Raw genomic sequence first — 19585 nt, 5'->3', positions numbered from 1 at the left:
GCGGTTCAGAAATTTAAAATAGCAGTATTATATCTGCCAGGCAAAAACAAAGGTAGACTATAAAGGGTTGTGGGAGAATGACTGCTACTTAGATGCAAAGATGATGGAAACAGGAATTCGAAATTCTATCTCTAAAATAGTATAAATATTTCTAGATTAGATGGAGTAAATTGGATTCTGATTTTTGTCAAACTTGGGTACATTAAGAAGATCTGTTAAATGGGTATTATGAAATTCAGTTCACATGGAGTGTATCACTCTTGAACTTGTTTAGCAAAAGACAAAGTGGAAAAAATGGGAGTCATATTAATTAACATCCTGTTTACATTGTGATTGTCAATTCTAACCATTTGTTTCACTAAATTCTGCTACTTCAGTTAGTCTTAATGTTTATTATCAAGTCGTAACACATTTGCAATTAATAATTATCTTGATATTTTAAAGTTTTATATTTTATATTATGAACATGGTTCAGGAAAGATTTTCATATAATAAATTCATGTTTTAATTAGAAATAGATGCTCTTTAATATAGAATACAAAAAGGTCACACTAAGTGAGGGTTATTTTAATTAGTCTTCTCTCTTCTCTTTGTTGGATCCTACTTAGTTATTCTTTGCTCTAAAATATATTATACAAATGCATTTGAATTAGACTATCAAATCAAAAAGAAACAAGAGAAATAATTAAGTACAAGCCAAAATTTGACAGTAGGGAATCACTGAAAAGTTAAAACAATGTTATAAAACCAAAATTTAGAAAAAAGCTTCACAATGTAATAGATTTTTTAAAAAGCAATTGTGTTTAACCTCATTGAAAGATGAACTATTACTAAAGTAGTTTTCTATAAATAATCAATATTTGAAGCTTTTTAAAGTAATGACTCCAAATCTGTATCTTCAGCCTAAGCCTCTTTCTGGAGCTCCAGAGCCATATTTTCAGTTGGCTATAAAACAGTTCTACCTGAATGACCCATAGGCACCTCAAACTCAAGATTTCAAAGACTAAACTTTTCCATTTTGCAAAATCTGCTTTTCTCTTCATGTTTCCCATCCTGGTTAATGGTAATCAACTGCCTATTTTGTAGTCAAACTATCTAAAATCTACATCTATAGGCTAGAAATAAAAGTGGATTTTATGAAATATTCCTGGTTTTACTTTTGGTATTTTCCAGAACCCCCTCCAAATTTTGTTGACCAACTGTTTCCTTGAGTAAATGAGTGAGAAGGTAATGCGTGCTGATGCACATTCAAGTGGAGAGAAAATCCTTCACTTTTAATCCATGGGCTCCTCTTCAACTTAGAGGATAAGTTAAACGGTCAAAATCTTAATAAGAGGAGGTAGGAGGGATAGAAGAAACTGTCAACGTACAATCAATTCTTGGACCGGGGAGGGTGAAATGGGGGGAGGCAGAGCGGACTCAGGCATGGGTGGGGTCACTGTCCTCTCAGCTTCCTCACAGACACCTGCCTCTGTATTCACTCTTGTCTTCATCTCCATCACTTCAATCAATTCTGTCATCTCATCCAGGCCTGCCCTCTTCAAGTTAGGCATACATTTCAAAGGAATTCCCTTATTTCTCCTAATCCCCAACTTCTAATTTCTTCCGTGCCTTAATCTTACCCACCTTCTTTAAATAAAAGGGATACAATAAATGCCAATTAGGGTGTTGGTGATTAATAGTAGTAGTTTAATGGTTGCTCCTCCAGGTAGGACTTGGAAGACAAAGTAGACGGCCAACACGTAAAACCTAAAGGCAAAGACCTTGAACTCTGAAAGTTAAGAGCAAGGCTATCAGCACAGTGGGCCTCCTGGTGCCCCCAAACCTCACTGTCTATGACCGTTTCCTCAGAGACTGTTCTTATATGGAAGCAAACCAAGGTATCTACATTCAATCAGAAACTGGAATGCAGAGGCTCCTTTTAGGAATAAGAGGGACCCCATCATCCTCATCTTCTGTTGAAGATTTTTTAAAGAAGAAATTCATATTCCAAAAAAGTCTTTTCTTCCCAGTTGCGCACTTAAATTCCATTAAGAGTCAGTCTATCTAACCATAACTACACACATCTGTGCCTCAGAAAATCCCCTAAGCCTTTTGTTGAGGGCAAGCTAAGCGAGTAGGTTTGCTTCCCTTTATTCTTTCTGTCTTTGTAGCAGAAGTTTGTATAATAAGGAAGGTGCCTCTGAAATCCAGCTTTCATCATGTGGCAGGTTTCACGACATGCTGTGTAGGTGTGATTTCAAGGTCCAGAAGAGCAGCTTCCTTCCACTCCCATGAGTATACTCCACTTACTATGGTTTTCTCTTTGCTTCTTTTTTGACCACATCTTTAAGACCATGAAGGAAGTATAAATGCATACATTCTGGGAATGAAAAAGCCAACTCTGGGGAAAGGGAGTAAATCCACAACCACTGTACTGGGTAAAACAGAGACCTGAAACTGTACCTACTATTGCTAATTTGCTCATTCAGAGCCATTTTTCCCAGAGACACCTCTGACTTTAACAAAATGTTGATAATAAAAGTGGTAATAAGTAACAACAGTGACAACATTACGTAACAAATGATGACAGTCGAATTTTTGTGCCAGCCATTATCCTAGGCACTTTATATTAATTAATCCTCAAAAAAACATTTAACCCTCATGACAAATAGTAGGTACTATTATTATCCCCACTTTATAAATGAGGAGGCTGAGGTTTAAAGAGGATAAAAAACTTGCCCAGGGAAATTGACAGAACTGACATTATATAATGGTATCATTCAACCTTGCCCCTATCAGTTTCAAAATCCAACTTTTAAAGCTGTCATTTAAAATAGCATTGGAGAGCAGCTCCTGAAGCAACCTTTACTAACCTCCACTGAACTATAAAGACACATGTGAAAAGGAAAATCACAGCCCTGCTGTGAACAGGAAATTCAAAGCAGAAATACAAATTGAAATAAAAATGAGAAAAACTCACTCACAAGTAACTGGGAAATGTAAATTTAAAATATATCATTTTTAATCCATTAGATTCAAAAAGTTAAAAACATTGATAATATCAATTACTGGTTAGAATGCTCGAAAATGGGCACTTTCATGCTGATAGAAATATAAAATGATGAAGCCTTTGATTAAGCAGTTCTGAAGTATCTATCAAAATTTTAGATACTTCACATCAACTTGGCTCACATCAACTCATTCCTCAGGTCTTACTTTCACTGACTTTTCACACAATATAGGGTTTTTTTAAGTGCCTTCACTGTAACACACCAGGCGGTAGACACAGGAGTTTCATAGAACTACCCAAACTGGGTAACTTTCCATGTTCTATGCTCATCACACAGAGTGCCTCCATGAGTGGAACACTCATCACAACTGAAATTAATGTGGAAAGCAACATTCATGAGCATCACTTCCTAACAGAAAGAACATCTATAGTGGTGAGGAAGGAATTCTTCTTAAGTAGGCAAACGATAAGGACACCTGATGCCAACCGTGGGATTTTACGTTATTCTGGAATTTCTGTTAAATACAATGAGCTATAAAGACTGGAAATGAGACAATGAGACAACACTGTGATCTGGCAGGAAGTTGCCCCAAGGAAGTAATCTGAATCACACACAAGATTTAGTTATAAGAATGTTTCAAATCCAAAAACGGGCAGAAGACCTAAATAGACATTTCTCCAAAGAAGATATACAGATTGCCAACAAACACATGAAAGCATGCTCAACGTCACTAATCATTAGAGAAATGCAAATCAAAACTACAATGAGGTATCACCTCACACCAGTCAGAATGGCCATCTTCAAAAAATCTACAAACAATAAATGCTGGAGAGGGTGTGGAGAAAAGGGAACCCTCTTGCACTGTTGGTGGGAATGTAAGCTGTTACAGTCACTATGGAGAACAGTATGGAGGTTCCTTAAAAAACTCAAAATAGAACTACCATATGACCCAGCAATCCCACTACTGGGCATATACCCTGAGAAAACCATAATTCAAAGAGTCATGTACCACAATGTTCATTGCAGCATTATTTACAATAGCCAGGACATGGAAGCAACCTAAGTGTCCATCGACAGATGAATGGAGAAAGAAGATGTGGCACAAATATACGATGGAATATTACTCAGCCATAAAAGGATTGAGTTATTTGTAGTGAGGTGGATGGAACTAGAGTCTATCATACAGAGTGAAGTAAGTCAGAAAGAGAAAAACAAATACCATATGCTAACACATATATATGGAATCTAAAAAAAAAAAATGGTTCCGATGAACCTAGGGGCAGGATGGGAATAAAGATGCAGACGTAGAGAATGGCCTTGAGGACACAGGGAGGGAGAAGGGTAATCTGGGACGAAGTGAGAGAGTGGCATGGACACATATACACTACCAAATGTAAAACAGATAGCTAGTGGGAAGCAGCCGCATAGCACAGGGAGATCAGCTCGGTGCTTTGTGACCACCCAGAGGGGTTGGGACAGGGAGACGCAAGAGGCAGGGGATATGGGGTTATATGTATACATATAGCTTATTCACTTTGTTATACAGCAGAAGCTAACACAATATTGTAAAAGGTGAAAGAAAAACATTTGATTGCAAAAAAACTTGTATAAGAATGTTCCCAGTGGCCACCGCCACCGCGCGTGTGGGAGCCGTGACTGATAACGAAGTCATACGGAAGAGTCTCCTCATTGATGGAGATGGAACTGGAGATGATGGGAAAATTAATCTGCTAGCGAAAAGTTTCATTAAGTGGTACAACTCTGGATCCCAGGAAGAGGAATACAGCCAGTACCAACGTATGCTGAGTGCACTGTCCCAGTGTGAATTTTCAAAGGGCAAATGTTTGCTGGTATGATATGAATCTCAGAGAAATGGAAAATTATGAAAAAACTTACAAAGAAATAGAAGGTAGCATTGCTGGAGCACATGAAAAAATCGCTGAGTGCAAAAAGCAAATTCTTCAAGCAAAATGAATGCAAAAAGATAGCCAAGAATATGATGCATTGGCAAAAGTGATTCTGCGTCATCCAGACAGGCATGAGACATTAAAGGAACTACAGGCTCTGGGAAAGGAATTAGAGCATCTTTCACATATTAAATGAAGTATTGAAGATAAGCTGGAATTGAAAAGGAAACAGTTTCACATTCTTCTTAGCACCATCCATGCACTTCAACAAACACTGGAAAGTGATAAAAAGCTCTCAGAAGAAGCTCAAGAGACAAGCATGGAAACCAATCCTAAACCACAGACCAACTAATCACTCACCATTCCCAAGAATACTGAAGTAGCAACATGATCTCAGTGTTCAGAATTTGTTGTGCTCTTGAGATATTTGAAGTTTGGGCAATGAACTACTTTGCCTTTAAATATTAATGCAACGTTCATTCATATTTCTTCACATAAAGGAAGATGACTTCATTATATATTTGTTTATATTGAAATGCCTTTTTTATACTTAAAAGTAGGAAGCAACATCCAAAAATGTTTAATAAAATGCTTTCAAGTCGAAAAACAAAAAAGAATGTTCACAGCAACTTGATTTATAATAATCAAAAAGGAGAACAACACAAATATCCATCCAATAGGAAAACGAATAAACAAATTATAATAATATTCTTCCAATGAAATACCACTCAGAAATAGAAGGGGAAATGTGTTGATTCACACAGTCAATATGAATCTCAAAGATTATACAGTATATATTAAAGAAGCCAGATACAAAAGAGAACACATTGCATGATTCCATTTATATGGAGTTCTAGAACAGACAAAACTAATCTACAGTGATAGGACTCTGAGAGGGAGGTGTGGGGATTGACTGGGAAAGGGCAAGAGACAACTCTCTGGGGAGAATGGAAACTTCTACATCTTGATAAAGGCATAGATTACATGGGTGTATGCATTTGTCAAACACACTGCACTGTACAATTAATATCAATGCATTTCACTCTATGTAAATTGTACCTTCATAAAAATAAATAACGAAGGATTTGAAACTCGCACTAAGGTGGATAAAGATAAAAATCAACAGACCTTTTATTACTCCTAAATCTCATGAAATTGGTGCCACCAATTTGCAAGACCTATCACACAAAGGGTAAACTCACAAAGAAAGCAACAGTACATAACTTTCTGGTACTTCTACCATTTGTACCTTCAATTTGTATATTCCATTAATTTACATTTAAGCCAATGACATTTCCATACTTCCCATTCATTTACTTTTATCTGATCACTTTGCAAAGATGGAAGAGAGCCCTACAAGAAAGGGAGCAAGAAATTGACAGGAAGCTCAGAGTTCCCTACCCACACTCCAAGAAACAGGAATATCACACATAGGGTGGTAATTAAATATGTAAGCTGTTAAGGAGAAGTGGTACATATTATGCAATGGAATATTTACTCAGCCATAAAAAAGAATGAAATGATACCATTTGCAGCAACATGGATGGACCTAGAGATTATCATACTAAGTGAAGTAAGTCAGACAGAGAAAGACAAATGCCATGTGGAATCTAAAAAATGATACAAATGAACTTATTTACAAAACAGAAATAGACTCACAACATAGAAAACAAACTTATGGTTACCAGAGGGTAAAGACAGGGGAGGATAAACTAGGAGGTTGGGATTAACATACACGCTACTATATATAATAAAACAGATAATCAACAAGGACCTACTGAATAGCACAGGGAACTATACTCAATACTCTGTAATAACCTATATTGGAAAAGAATCTGAAAAAGAATAGATATATGTATAACTATATCACTTTGCTGTACATCTGAAAATAACACAACATAGTAAATCAACTATATTCCAATAAAAATTTTAAAAACAGGTAAGCTCGGAAGTCTTTATGATCTGAGTTTTGCTTAATGGCTCTGTGTCTTTGGGTAAACTTTATTAGTATTAGTTTATTCTATTTATTCTATTATTATTCTAATAAATAATATTTTATTATTTATTCTATTCAAAAAATCTATTAAAAATTCAAGTTAAATTCAATTCTTCAAGAATACACTATTTACAGGAAAAGTTACCATAACTATATAAAACATATATGCCTGTTAATTTCTCATTGCACACAAAAAATTATTTTGAAAATGGTGTCTAGAAATCCACTGCTAATTTCTGATTCTGTTCTTCTTAGGTATAAACAATTTTGTCATTCAATGAGTTCAATGAATTCATTTCTGATATGAGTAAGTTTTTGCTAATATATTTCAATTATGTTTAAATGTGAAATAACATTTTGTATGGCTTTCCAAAAATCACTTTTTTCTGGCCTCAGAAAATGCCTTTTTCCAAAGGGCACCATAAAAACAAACAGAGCAACAAAAACCCCATTTGCTATTATTAAAACTGACAGAAGGGGCTTCCCTGGTGGCGCAGTGGTTGAGAGTCCGCCTGCCGATGCAGGGGACACAGGTTCGTGCCCCGGTCCGGGAAGATCCCACGTGCCGCGGAGCGGCTGGGCCCGTGAGCCATGGCCGCTGAGCCTGCGTGTCCGGAGCCTGTGCTCTGCAACGGGATAGGCCACGACAGTGAGAGCCCCGTGTACCGCAAAAAAAAAACAAAAAAAAAAAACTGACAGAAGATTTTGTTGTATTATCTCCCCTATTTTATCTACCAACTTAAAATATCACTACAAATACAAAAAAGTTGCTTATTTGTCTTATAAGAACAAAACGTATCTATTTGCTGGTAAACATTCAGATCAATTCACATGAGAATTCAGATCAATTCACATGAGAATCTGTTCATATTACCTACTTGTTTACAAGTGGTTTTGGCAAACACATTTTTATAGTAACCCAATATAAGAAGAAAACAGGCTAGAATATCGACAACATTGTATTACAACCATCAAACTTGCTAAGAGACTAGAACTTAATGAGTCTAACCACTAAAAAAAGACAATTCATGTGATGTGATAGAGGTGCTAATTATCACTACAATAGCAATCATACTTCAATATACAAATGTATCAAAAAACATATACAACTTAAATTTATACAATGTTGTATGTCAAATCTATTTCAATTAAAAAATAGGCTAGGGCTTCCCTGGTGGCGCAGTGGTTGAGAGTCCGCTTGCCGATGCAGGGGACACAGGTTCGTGCCGCGGTCCGAGGAGATCCCACAGGCCGCGGAGCGGCTAGGCCCATGAGCCATGGCCGCTGAGCCTGCGCGTCCGGAGCCTGTGCTCCGCAACGGGAGAGGCCACGGCAGTGAGAGGCCCGCGTGCCGCAAAAAAATAAATAAATAAATAAAAATAAAAAATAGGCTAGAACTTGAGCTCATCAATTACAAGAGAATTACATACAGTGTTTTTGCTTTACATCATTAAAATGACCATATTCACATGTCTAGTCATGAATATGAATGGACTACATGCCAGATAAAATATTAAAAATTCTGAAATATATATATGGAAATCCATGAGAACATCCACAATGTATGTTCTCAAGAAAATAAAATATAGTCATTAAAACAGAGTTGACCCATTACTGCTAAATCAGTTCAAAAACTGTCTAAACTATGACCAAACTCTCCTGTTTCTCAATGTCTGCTTTTGGAAGGCAAGCAAACTCTCACCATATGCCTGTGGTCTGAAAGCACATATCATGAAGGTTGTTCTCAAAGACTTGGAAAATTTACAAAGATTTTGTGACTTCCAGACTCACAGAGAGCTGTAAATAGATAGAACTTATTTTAAGGCATTTCAACATCAGTTCTCCTGATACCAGCAGAACAAATAAATCAGAGCAAATGGACATCAAAATAATTAGATTACTTTCCCTTCCTGTATCTTAAAATATAAATCCCTCAGGTGATTCAAGTTTTGGATAAAGACTTAGAACAAGCGTTTTCTTATCTAAATTATTCCTCAGGGGTACACAGTAAGTTTGCCCCTCTTCTTCACATCCTTTCTTTGGAATACCTATTTCATTCCCACAGCATCAGTGAATACCCCATCGTGGTAACTCAAATCTACCTCTAGCTCTGACCTCTCTTCTGAGCACCACTCCAGGCTTCTCCAGCTAGGGTTCATGGATGACTTAATCTCAGCATGTCCAAAACCAAACTCACCTTTGTCCATCCAAACCTATTCCTTCAAAATACCCTCTCTTTGTTAATGGCTTCAAAAACCACACAGAACATCACATTAGAATCTTGAGAGTCATCCTAGACTCCTCTCTCTCTTTCACCACTGCCAATACCATTTCTTTTTTTTTTTTTAACATCTTAATTGGAGTAAAATTGCTTTACAATGGTGTGTTAGTTTCTGCTATATAAAAAAGTGAATACGCTATACATATACATATATCCCCATACCTCCTCCCTCTTGTGTCTTCCTCCAACTCTCCCTATCCCACCCATCTAGGTGGTCACAAAACACCAAGCTGATCTCCTAAGTGTCGATGGACAATTAGGTTGCTTCCATGTCCTGGCTATTGTAAGTAGTGCTGCAATGAACACTGTGGTACATGACTCTTTTCAAATTATGGTTTTCTCAGGATATATGCCCAGCAGTGTAATTACCAGGTCATATGGTAGTTCTATTTTTAGTTTTTTAAGGAATCTCCATACTGTTCTCCATAGTGGCTGTATCAATTTACATTCCCACCAACAGTGCAAGAGGGTTCCCTTTTCTCCACACCCTCTCCAGCATTTATTGCTTGTAGAGTGTTTGAAGATGGCCATTCTGACCATCTGTGTGAGGTGATACCTCATTGTAGTTTTGATTTGCATTTCTCTAATGATTAATGATGTTGAGCATCCTTTCATGCGTTTGTTGGCAATCTGTATATATTCTTTGGAGAAATGTCTACTTAGGTCTTCTGCCCATTTTGGGATTGGGTTATTTGTTCTTTTCATATTGAACTGCATGAACTGCTTGTAAATTTTGGAGATTAATCCTTTGTCAGTTACTTCATTTTCAAATATTTTCTCTCATTCTGAGGGTTGTCTTTTCATCTTGTTTATGGTTTCCTTTGCTGTGCTAAAGCTTTGAAGTTTCATTAGGTCCCATTTGTTTATTTTGATTTTTATTTCCACTCCTCTAGGATGTGGGTCAAAAAGGATTTTGCTGTGATTTATGTCATAGAGTGTTCTGCCTATGTTTTCATCTACGAGTATTATAGTGTCTGGCCATATATTTAGGTCTTTAATCCATTTTGAGTTTATTTTTAAGTATGGTGTTAGGGAGTGTTCTAATTTCATTCTTTTACATGTACCTGTCCAGTTTTCCCAGCACCAATTATTGAAGAGGCTGTCTTTTCTCCACTGTATATTCTTGCCTCCTTTATCAAAGATAAGGTGCCCATATGTGTGTGGGTTTATCCCTGGGCTTTCTATCCTGTTCCATTGATGTGTATTTTTGTGCCAGTACCATACTGTCTTGATTACTGTCACTTTGTAGTATAGTCTCAAGTCTGGGAGCCTGATTCCCCCAGCTGTTTTTCTTTCTCAAGATTGCTTTGGCTATTCGGAGTCTTTTGTGTTTCCATACAAATTGTGAAATTTTTTGTTCTAGTTCTGTGAAAAATGCCATTGGTAGTTTGATAGGGATTGCATTGAATGCTTTGGGTAATATTCACAATGTTGATACTTCCAATCCAAGAATGTGGTATATTGCTCCATCTATTTGTATCACCTTTAATTTCTTTCATCAGTGTTTTTTAATTTTCTGCATACAGGTCTTTTGTCTCCTAGGGTAGGTTTATTCCTAGGTGTTTTATTCTTTTGGTTGCAATGGTAAATGAGAGTGTTTTCTTAATTTCACTTTCAGGTTTTTCATCATTAGTGTATAGGAATGCCAGAGATTTCTGTGCATTAATTTTGTATCCTGCTACTTTACTAAATTCATTGATTAGCTCTAGTAGTTTTCTGGTAGCATCTTTAGGATTCTCTATGTATAGTGTCATGTCATCTGCAAACAGTGACAGCTTTACTTCTTCTTTTCCGATTTGGATTCCTTTTATTTCCTTTTCTTCTCTGATTGCTGTGGCTAAAACTTCCAAAACTGTGTTGAATAAGAGTGGTGAGAGTGGGCAACCTTGTCTTGTTCCTCATCTTAGTGGAAACGGTTTCAGTTTTTGACCACTGAGAACGATGTTGGCTGTGGTTTTGTCATATATGGCCTTTATTATGTTGAGATAAGTTCCCTCTATGCCTACATTCTGGAGGGTTTTTATCATAAATGGGTGTTGAATTTTGTCAAAAGCTTTCTCTGCATCTGTTGAGATGATCATATGGTTTTTCTCCTTCAATTAGTTAATATGGTGTATCACATTGATTGATTTGTGTATATTGAAGAATCCTTGCATTCCTGGGATAAACCCCACTTGATCATGGTGTATGATCCTTTTATTGTGCTGTTGGATTCTGTTTGCTAGTATTTTGTTGAGGATTTTTGCGTCTATGTTCATCAGTGATATTGGCCTGTAGTTTTCTTTCTTTGTGACACCTTTGTCTGGTTTTGGTATCAGAGTGATGGTGGCCTTGTAGAATGAGTTTGGGAGTGTTCCATCCTCTTCTATTTTTTGGAAGAGTTTGAGAAGGATAGGTGTTAGCTCTTCTCTGAATGTTTGATAGAATTCACCTGTGAAGCCATCTGGTCCTGGGCTTTTGTTTGTTGGAGGATTTTTAATCACAGTTTCAACTTCAGTGCTTGTGATTGGTCTGTTCATATTTCCTATTTCTTCCTGATTCAGTCTTGGCAGGGTGGGAATTTCTAAGAATTTGTCCATTTCTTCCAGGTTGTCCATTTTATTGGCATATAGTTGCTTGTAGTAATCTCTCATGATCCTTTGTGTTTCTGCAGTGTCAGTTGTTACGTCTCCTTTTTCATTTCTAATTCTATTGATTTGAGTCTTCTCCCTTTTTTTCTTGATGAGTCTGGCTAACGGTTTATCTTCTCAAAGAACCAGCTTTCAGTTTTATTGATCTTTGCTTTTGTTTCCTTCATTTCTTTTTCATTTATTTCTGATCTGATCTTTATAATTTTTTTCCTTCTGCTAACTTTGAGGGTTTTTTCTTCTTTCTCTAATTGCTTTAGGTGTAAGGTTAGGTTGTTTATTTGAATTGTTTATTGTTTCTTAAGGTAGAATTGTATAGCTATAAACATCCCTCTTAGAACTGCTTTTGCTGCATCCCATAGGTTTTGGGTCATTCTGTTTTCATTGTCATTTGTTTCTAGGTATTTTTTTATTTCCTCTTTGATTTCTTCAGTGATCTCTTGGCTATTAAGTAGTGTGTTGTTTAGCCTCCATGTGTTTCTTTTTCTTTCAGACTTTTTCCTATTATTGTATCTAGTCTCATAGCGTTGTGGTCAGAAAAGATACTTGATACGATTTCAATTTTCTTAAATTTACCAAGGCTTGATTTGTTACCCAAGATATGATCTATACTGGAGAATGTTCCATGAGCAATTGAGAAGAATGTGTATTCTGTTGTTTTTGGATGGAATGTCTTATAAATATCAATTTAGTCCATCTTGTTTAATGTATCATTTAAAGCTTGTGTTTCCTTATTTTCATTTTGGATGATCTGTCCATTGGTGCAAGTGGGGTGTTAAATTCCCCTTCTATGATTGTTACTGTCGATTTCCCCTTTTATGGCTGTTAGTATTTGCCTTATGTATTGACGTGCTCCTATGTTGGGTGCATAAATATTTACCATTGTTACATATTCTTCTTGGATTGATTCTCTTGATCATTTTGTAGTGTCCTTCTTTGTCTCTTGTAATAGTCTTTGTTTTAAAGTCTATTTTGTCTGATATGAGAATTGCTACTCCAGCTTTCTTTTGATTTCCATTTGCATGGAATATCTTTTTCCATCCCCTCACTTTCAGTCTGTATGTGTCCCTAGGTCTGAAATGGCTCTCTTATAGACAGCATATATAACAGGTCTTATTTTTGTATTCATTCAGCCAGTCTGTGTCTTTTGGTTGGAGCATTTAATCCACTTATATTTAAGGTAATTATTGATATGTATGTTCCTCTTCCCATTTTCTTAATTGTTTTGGGTTTATTATAGTAGGTCTTTTCCTTCTTTTGTGTTTTCTGCCTAGAGAAGTTCCTTTAGCATTTGTTGTAAAGCTGGATTGGTGGTGCTGAATTCTCTTAGCTTTTGCTTGTCTGTAAAGCTTTTTATTCCACTGTCAAATCTTAATGAGATCCTTGCTGGGTAGAGTAATCTTGGTTGTAGGTTTTTCTCTTTCATCACTTTAAATATGCCCTGCCACTCCCTTCTGGCTTGCAGAGTTTCTGCTGGAGGATCAGCTGTTAAGCTTATGGGGATTCCCTTAGGTGTTACTTGTTGTTTTTCCCTTGATGCTTTTAATATTTGTTCTTTGTATTGAATTTTTGATAGTTTGATTAATATGTGTCTTGGCCTGTTTCTCCTTGTATTTATCCTGTATGGGACTCTCTGTGCTTCCTGGACTTGATTAACTATTTCCTTTCCCATATTAGTTAAGTTTTCAACTATAATCTCTTCAAATATTTTCTCAGTCCCTTTCTTTTTCTCTTCTTCTTCTGGGACCTCTATAATTCGACTGTTGGTGCATTTAATGTTGTCCTAGAGGTCTCTGAGACTGTCCTCAATTCTTTTCATTCTTTTTTCTTTATTCTGCTCTGCAGTAGTTATTTCCACTATTTTATCTTCCAGGTCACTTATCCGTTCTTCTGCCTCAGTCAGTATGCTACTGATCCGTTCTAGAGATTTTAAAATTTCATTTATTGTGTTGTTCATCATTTTTTGTTTGCTCTTTAGTTCTTCTAGGTCCTTATTAAACATTTCTTTTATTTTCTCCATTCAATTTCCAAGATTTTGGATCATCTTTACCATCATTCTGAATTCTTTTTCAAGTAGACTGCCTGTTTCCTTTTCATTTGTTAGGTCTGGTGCGTTTTTGCCTTGCTCCTTCATCTGCTGTGTGTTTCTCTGTCTTCTCATTTTGCTTAACTTACTGTGTTTGGGGTCTCCTTTTTGCAGGCTGCAGGTTCATAGTTTCCATTGTTATTGGTGTCTGTCCCCAGTGGCTAAGGTTGGTTCAGCGGGTTGTGTAGGCTTCCGGGTGGAGGGGGCTAGTGCCTGTTTTCTGGTGGATGAGGCTGGATATTGTCTTTCTGGTGAGCAGGTCCACATCTGGTGGTGTGTTTTGGGGTGTCTGTGGCCTCATTATGATTTTAGGCAGCCTCTCTGCTAATGGATGGGGTTGTGTTCCTGTCTTGCTAGTTGTTTGGCATAGAGTGCCCTGCACTGTCGCTTGCTGGTTGTTGAGTGAAGCTGGGTGTTGGTGTTGAGATGAAGATCTCTGGGAGATTTTCGCCATTTGGTATTACGTGGAGCTGGGAGGTCTCTTGTGGACCAGTGTCCTGAAGTTGGCTCTCCCACCTCAGAGGCACAGCAGTGACTCCTGGCTGTAGCACCAAGAGCCTTTCATCCACACGGCTCAGAATAAAACGGAGAAACGAAAGAAAGAAAGAAAGAAGATAAAATAAAATAACGTAAAATAAAATAAAGTTATTAAAATAAAAAATAATTGTTAGGAAAAAAAATTTTTTAAGTAATAAAAAAAAGGACAGAGAGAACCCTAGGACAAATGGTAAAAGCAAAGCTATACAGACAAAATCACACACAGAAGCATACACATACACACTCACAAAAAAAGAAAAAGGGAAAACAATATATATATATGTATATATCATTGCTCCCAAAGTCCACCTCCTCAATTTCGGATGATTCATTGTCTGTTCAGGTATTCCACAGATGCAGGGTACATCAAGTTGATTGTGAAGATTTAGTCTGCTGCTCCTGAGGCTGCTGGGAGAGATTTCCCTTTCTGTTCTTTGTTCACACAGCTCCCGGGGTTCAGCTTTGGATTTGGACCCGCCTCGTGTGTAGGTCGCCTGAGGGTGTCTGGTCTTTGCTCAGAAAGGATGGGGTTAAAGGAGCAACTGATTCGGGGGCTCTGACTCACTCAGGCCATGGGGAGGGAGGGGTACGGATGCGGGGCGAGCCTGTGGCAGCAGAGGCCACCGTGATTTTGCACCAACCTTAGGCGCGGTGTGCGTTCTACCGGGGAAGTTGTCCCTGGATCATGGGACCCTGGCAGTGGCGGGCTGCACAGGGTCCCAGGAGGGAGGTGTGGATAGTGACCTGTGCTTGCACACAGACTTATTGGTGTCTGCAGCTGCCACCAAGTGTATTACTTAGTGTCTCATGCCTGTCTCTGGGGTCCGTGCTGATAGCTGCAGCTCGTGCCCGTCTCTGAAGCTCCCTTAAGCAGCGCTCTTAATCCCCTCTCTTTGCGCACCAGGAAACAAAGAGGGAAGAAAAAGTCTCTTGCCTCTTTAGCAGCTCCAGACCTTTTCCCGGACTCCTTCCCGGCTAGGTGTGGTGCACTAGCGCCTCAGGCTGTGTTCATGCCGCCAACCCCAGTCCTCTCCCTGGCATCTGACTGAAGCCCAAGCCTCAGTTCCTATCCCCCACCTGTCCCAGCAGGTGAGCAGAGCTGCCTCTTGGGCTGGTGAGTGCCGGTCGGCCCTAATCCTCTGTGCAGGAATCTCTCCACTTTGCCCTCCGCACCCCTGCTGCTGCACTCTTCTCCGTGGCTCCAAAGCTTCCCACTCCGCCACCCGCAGTCTCCATCCGTGAAGGGGCTTCCTAGTGTGTGGAAACCTTTCCTCCTTCACAGCTCCCTCCCACTGGTGCAGGTTGCATCCCTATTCTTTGTCTCTGTTTTTTCTTTCTTCTTTTACCCTACCCAGGTACGTGGGGAGTTTCTTGCCTTTTGGGAGGTCTGAGGTCTTCTGCCAGCATTCAGTAGGTGTTCTGTAGGAGTTGTTCCACATGTAGATCTATTTCTGACGTAATTTTGGGGAGGAAGGTGATCTCCACGTCTTAGTCTTCCGCCATCTTGAAGCTCCCCCGCTCTTCTTTTTTTTTTTTTTTTTTGCGGTACGTGAGCCTCTCACTGTTGTGGCCTCTCCCACTGCAGACCACAGGCTCCCAAACGAGGCCACCATCACTCTGATACCAAAAGCAGACAAAGATGTCACAAAGAAAAAAACTACAGGCAAATAACACTGATGAACATTGATGCAAAAATCCTCAACAAAATACTAGCAAACAGAATCCAACAGCACAATAAAAAGGATCATACACCATGATCAAGTGGGGTTTATCCCAGGAATGCAAGGATTCTTCAGTATATGCAAATCAATCAATGTGATAAGCCGTATTAACAAACTGAAGGAGAAAAAACCATCTGATCATCTCAAGAGATGCAGAAAAAGCTTTCAACAAAATTCAACACTGATTTATGATAAAAACCTTCTAGAAAGTAGGCATAGAAGGAACTTACCTCAACATAATAAAGGCCATGTATGACAAACCCACAGCCAACATAATTCTCAGTGGTGAAAAACTGAAACCACTTCCTCTAAGATCAGGAACATGGCAAGGTTGTCCACTCATGACAGTTATTTAACATAGTTTTGGAAGTTTTGGCCACAGCAATCAGATAAGAAAAAGAAATAAAAGGAATCCAAATCAGAAAAGAAGTAAAGCTGTCACTGTTTGCAGATGACATGATACTATACATAGAGAATCCTAAAGATGCTACCAGAAAACTACTAGAGCTAATCAATGAATGTGGTAAAGTAGCAGGATACAACATCAATGCACAGAAATCTCTTGCATTCCTATACACTAATGATGAAAAATCTGAAAGAGAAATTAAGGGAACACTCCCATTTACCACTGCAACCAAAAGAATAAAATATCTAGGAATAAACCTACCCTAGGAGACAAAAGACCTGTATGCAGAAAACTATAAGACTCTGATGAAAAAAATTAAAAATTATACAAACAGATGCAGAGATATACCATGTTCTTGGCTTGGAAGAATCAACATTGTGAGAATGACTATATTACCCAAAGCTATCTACAGATTCACTGCAATCCTTATCAAACTACCAATGGCTTCCAACCGAAGCCCAAGCCTCAGCTCCCACCCGTCCCTATTCTTTTGTCTCTGTTTTTCTTTCTTCTTTTGCCTTACCCAGGTACGTGGGGAGTTTCTTGCCTTTTGATAAGTCTGAGGTCTTCTGCCAGCATTCAGTAGGTGTTCTGTAGGAGTTGTTCCACATGCAAAGGTATTTTTTTTTTTTTTTTTTTTTTTTTTTTTTGCGGTACGCGGGCCTCTCACTGTGGTGGCCGGACGCGCAGGCTCAGCGGCCATGGCTCACGGGGGCAGCCGCTCCGCGGCACGTGGGATCCTCCCGGACCGGGGCACGAACCCCTGTCCCCTGCATCGGCAGGCGGACTCTCAACCACTGCACCACCAGGGAAGCCCATGCAAAGGTATTTTTGATGTATTTGTGGGGAGGAAGGTGATCTCCACGTCTTATTCCTCTGCCATCTTGAAGGTCTCTCTACCATTTCATTTCTACTTCCTCATTGTGCTTGGAAATCATTCCCTTTCTCCCACCCCTATGTCACTGTCCTAAGTCATGTTTGTCTTCATTTCTCCTGGAAACTAGTATAACAGATCCCTGACTGGTCTCTAAACTTGCAGTCTCATACATTCTAGGTTATCTTCCACATTCGGCCAGAGATTTCTAATAAAATACGAATGCAACCATACCATTTCCTTTTTTAAATCCTTGGGATAGTTTGCTATAAATAAATCCAAATTCCTTATCTCAGCATTTAAAGCACTTCATGTTCTAGCTTCTTCCAACCTTTCCAGCTTAATCTCAAACATTCTAAAGACCACATGCTGTGTTCCACTGTGCTCTTTTTAATCCCAAGATTTACCTAGAAAATTCCTACTCACCTTTCAAAGCAGTTCAAATATCGCCGTTTCTAGAAAGACATTCCCGATGTTTCTTTCCATTTAGAATCAAGTGTTACTCCCTCTGTATACCCACTCTTATTTACTTTTCTGCTGATTATTACTGTGTTTATATCTACCTTTTTCATCAGCTACCTGAAGTTGCTAGAAAATATCACAGAAGGTATAGAGTACATTCCTCTATGTACATTCCTCTAGAAAGAAAGGTTTTGTACTCCATTTCAAGCTTAAATTCTAGCTATACTGTATAGTTTTCCACCAAATAGTTAATAATACCAAGTTGCCACATAGCTAGATGAAGAAGGTGTATAATTTTTAGAATGCTTGTTTAGATATAGAGAAGTTGAGCCTCTTCCTCAAGAAGCCTAATGATCTGGAGGTTTCCAGTAGTGGACCAGAAGCATGTACCCCATGAGTAATGTTCTCTAGTGAACTCTACATCAAGATTATGCTGATTTGAAATTCAATAATATTATGGATGTAGTTCTCAAATTTCCTTCTGGACAGGAAAGAAAGAATGAACTCTGGAGATTAAAATCAAATAGTGACATTATTCCCCTATGGTGTTTTGGGGCTTTTTTCCATTCTTTCATTCAAAACACACACACACACACACACACACACACACACACACACACACACACAGTTCATGATGTCATGGAGTCTTCAATTTTTTTTAGGAAAAACATTCAATACATACAGACTGAAGTAGAGGTAGTTGCTCTAAAGCTGTGGTTCTCAAAGGGGGTAACTTTGCTCCTCAGGAGGTATTTGACAATGTCTGGAGATGTTTTTCATTGTTACAAGTTGAGGTCAGGAATGCTACTTACAATGCACAGAACAGCTCCCCACAACACAGAATTCTCTGGTTCAGAATGTGAATAGTACCAAGGTTGGGAAACACTGTTCCACAGGAAGACTACTCAGAACTGCAAAAGGATACAGAAAAGAAATCTGACGAAGGGTGAGAGCTTGGGAGATGCTTTCTTGAGAGTGATGGACGCTTGAGATCTGAAAGCCTGGGAGGAGAAAAAGGAGCTGAGTAGGTGGGTGGTGATGGAGGGAGAAAAGTGATAGTGTTCCAAGTAGAGGACCCACAGGTGCTAAGTCCCTGGGGTGCGTGTCTCATCACGTGACAGAAGGGTTTGGCTGAAGTGCCAAAAGGAGAGAGAAGTAAATGTTGAAGTTGTAAAGACAGCCAATGTCAATCGTGCCAGTACTTACAAGTATGGTTTAGGAATTTGTTCTCTATCCTACAGCAGTAAAAGGCCATCGAAGGGTTTCTAGGAAAGAGACTGGTTATACAAAGATTAAACTGAATTTAGAAAAGATCTCTGGCTGCAGGGTAGAGCAGATCTTGAAGAAGTTGGATGAGTGAAGGAGGACAGTATAACCATCCGGGGAAGAGATGATAGTATCTCGGACCAGGATGGTGGCAGCAGAGACGGAGACAAGTGATTTCACGTGAGGTGCAGCTTGACAGGAATTTGTGATTGGCTGGCTCTGGAGGGTGAGGGGGAGTGAAGTGTCAAGGGTGATGCTGGTGGCAGGAGAGGGAGTGGATTAGGTTTGGCAGAGGAAGAGCCAGAGCTGGTTTTAAACATACTGATGTATAGAGACACAAGCAGGAATACCAGTCAGGGAGCTGGGACTCTGGGTCCGGAGTGCAGAGGAAATGTCTGAGGTTGTTCAGGAAGAGATAACAGGGAAAGA

The 19585-nt window shown here is 38.7% G+C and overlaps 1 protein-coding gene and 1 pseudogene across 1 annotated transcript in view; one reads left to right on the top strand and one right to left on the bottom strand.

Annotated features, from left to right (window-relative positions):
• GPR158 (G protein-coupled receptor 158) overlaps window positions 1-19585 on the bottom strand; it is a 327088-nt gene that overhangs the window by 117586 nt on the left and 189917 nt on the right. The window lies entirely within an intron of this gene.
• LOC103086952 (THO complex subunit 7 homolog pseudogene) lies at window positions 4607-5252 on the top strand (annotated as a pseudogene).

This window comes from Lipotes vexillifer, unplaced genomic scaffold (assembly GCF_000442215.2).
Source record: "Lipotes vexillifer unplaced genomic scaffold, Lipotes_vexillifer_v1.1 scaffold738, whole genome shotgun sequence".
NCBI lineage: Eukaryota > Metazoa > Chordata > Mammalia > Artiodactyla > Lipotidae > Lipotes > Lipotes vexillifer.
This window is presented reverse-complemented; position numbering and strand designations above follow the sequence as displayed.